At 40.8% G+C, this 2903-nt stretch overlaps 1 long non-coding RNA gene across 1 annotated transcript; it reads right to left on the bottom strand.

Annotated features, from left to right (window-relative positions):
• Window positions 1-227: 227 nt before the first annotated feature.
• On the bottom strand, window positions 228-918 carry LOC130540247 (uncharacterized). The gene is made up of 2 exons (XR_008954340.1): window positions 547-918; window positions 228-510 (listed from the first exon to the last, which is right to left on the bottom strand). It is a non-coding gene; the product is annotated as an uncharacterized LOC130540247 (long non-coding RNA).
• Between the last annotated feature and the right edge of the window lie 1985 nt (window positions 919-2903).

The following is a 2903-nucleotide window of genomic DNA, read 5'->3' as shown; positions in this document are numbered from 1 at the left end:
TCCGGTTTAATAAATGACATTATTCCCTCCTCCCTTAGCTTCAGCCTTCTTCCCTCATCCTTCAAAACAGGTGCAATCACACATATACTCTAAAACACCAACCCCCACATCCTGAGTAACACTGGGGAACAATTTGTAAAATAAAAAATAATTCTGTTGAGTTAGTGTTAGGTTCAAATGACCTAAAACATGAGAGAAACAAATGAGGCAAAGACAACAGCTTTAAGTTTTAGTTGCAGCAAGGAGGACGGAGAGATGTGCTCAGTTACAGATCTCCAGCACGTCCTGAGGCACAACTTCCGCCATCCTTCTTTTATTGAAAATAGGAGGTCCCTAGTTACACAGAATTCACATATGTTTAAGGGAGGGGGAAAACACAAGATAGCAGGTCCCAAACAAAGCAAAAGACTGTAAATCATAATGGTGAGATTATACGTAGGTCTTCACTGATTTGATTAGCTTAGCTCGCACACAGCACATTCTTCCATATCAGACAGATTAAAAGAACACCTCCTGGGTCATTGTCAGGCCCTAACCTTAACCCACCTCCTGGGTCAGGCCCTGCAGCTCTATCTCCAGTCAATGTCACTTCCTTACAGCAGCTGCATTTCTGTCGCCCTTGACCAGAGAAGTACGAGTTCACACATCAAGCATCATGAACATTAAGCATTAGCAAATAATAAGAAACATTAAGTAATGAGAAACAATATAACACAAATAAAGAATATAACAAGGTAAAAGCAAATAAGAGATAACTTTGATATAATGGACCTAACCGTTAGATTTTGATGCTGATGAAAACTAAAACTAGCATGCTGATTCCAAAATTGAACTCTGTGTTTTTCAAGCATGTCAAGCTTCCTCTCCAGATAAGCAAAATTCCAGTGATTAGTTGTTTTAAGAATTGCCAGCTGATAATGATTGGACTCATCTACAGTTACGTGGCATCTTGTTTGTGCAGTTACAATAGAAACAGTGCGGTTAGAGCTGTGTGCAGCTCCCAGTAGGTCAGTACTATTAATATCCTATAGGGGATACTTTTAACTATATAGATCAAAAACTTGACATGATAGAGGAAAACTGAGATCGGTTTTCGATTCCGCACCCAAAAATTAGTTGAAAACAGCTGTCAGACCCAACTCTCCAGTGTTCTACAGTGTCATTTTTGTCCAATTTCAAATGCACCAAACATCTCCAAGACTGCGGCAGGCCAGGTTCAACAATCTCAGTCTGGTTTCCGCCCCTCACACAGTGCAGAGACGGCGTTGATCCAAATCACAAATGGTCTACAGCAGCTGATTCTGTGTTTTTAACCAAACTCATTCCTCTTGGTCTGACTGCAGCATTTGTCATTCCACACTCTATCCTTCTTGACAGATTAGCTTCCATTGGGTCCACTGGCACTATCAGTGTCCCCCAGGGTTCTGTCGTGGGCCCCCTTCCTATTCCTTATCTCCCTCTTACCCTCGCTCACATCTTTGGGAAACTTGACGTGTAATCTCATTTTTACGCAGATGACACCCAGCTCTGCCTGTCCTCCAAACTAACTTCCCCTTCCCTTTCTATCTGCCTACTTGAAATAAAAAAACAACTGGTTCTCCTTCAACATTTTAAAAACTTAACAGTGACTGAGGTTCTTCTCGTTGGCTCTAAATCTACTCTGGCCAAACCTGTCGATCCCACTCTAACCACTGACGGCTCTACATTCACCCCATCCCCCAACGTTAAGATCCTGGGTGTTCTTGATAGCACTTTATACGTTGAAGCCCACATCAATAACATCACATGGTCCGCCTTTTCCCCCTCCATAATATAAATCATCTTCACCTTCTCCTTACAGCCAGCGGGACCACTATTTCCACCCATGTTCTGGTAATATCCTGTATTGATTATTGTAATTCCATCCTCTTTGTCCTTGAGCTTCAACTGGTCCAACATTCCACCGTCCTCATCATCTCCAGAACTCCTTCATCTCATCGTATCACTCAAGCCCTTCAACAACTTCAGTGGCTCCTCATTAAACACCGTATTAGCTAAAAACAACCCTGCTATTCACCTTTAACACCCTTCACAATCTTGCACCCTCTATTTTCTGAACTCCTTCACATCTACACTCCCTCTCCTCCTCTGCCCTTCAACTCATCACCCACCCTCCCGCCTGCCTGTCTACTGTGGACTCTCAAGCTTTCTGTCATTCTGGCCCCCATATGTGGAACTCTCTTCCACAAGACCTCTGTCTTTCTCTCTCCCATTAAAAAATCCAGTTTTAAACATCAACCTTGTAAAATAGTGTGTATCTTTGACTCTGTACAGTTTCCTGAACTGCTTTTACAGGCACCCATAAATCTGTGTTGTTATTATTATTATTATCATTGTTATTATTATTATTATTATTATTATTATTATTATTATTATTATTATTATTAAATGTTAATCACGTTTTAATTAATGTATTAATATTAAATAGAATAACTGAAGCAGCTGAGAAGTTAGAGGATAAGCTCAATGAACAAACACACCTTATTCACAGATTAAACTAGAAAATGATTTAATGATGATTTATATATGCAATATATAGGGTACACAGACAGAGAGGCAGGCAGGCAGACGCCTGCTGTCCTTGGCAGAGGTAACTATTTGAATTCCACCCCAGCTTCTCCATCATTCCAGTACAGATGGTTAACTGCTTACAGGTACATTAAACATTGATGTTGACCCGCAACACCCTGTTTCTGCTTAAAAAGCATCCAGATGGCAGTTTGGGCAGAACAGGACTGAAGCTATGTGCCTATTGAGAGGATGACTGTACAAGAGGCTTCAAGTAAAACTAAATATGATTGAAGTTGGCAAAGATAACTAACACTCCCAACACAACCTGGGATTTGAATAGTTTGAATACCCAA

This window comes from Takifugu flavidus, chromosome 16 (genome assembly GCF_003711565.1).
Source record: "Takifugu flavidus isolate HTHZ2018 chromosome 16, ASM371156v2, whole genome shotgun sequence".
Lineage (NCBI taxonomy): Eukaryota > Metazoa > Chordata > Actinopteri > Tetraodontiformes > Tetraodontidae > Takifugu > Takifugu flavidus.
The sequence above is the reverse complement of the archived record's forward strand: the minus strand, read 5'-3'. Positions and strand labels throughout refer to the sequence as shown.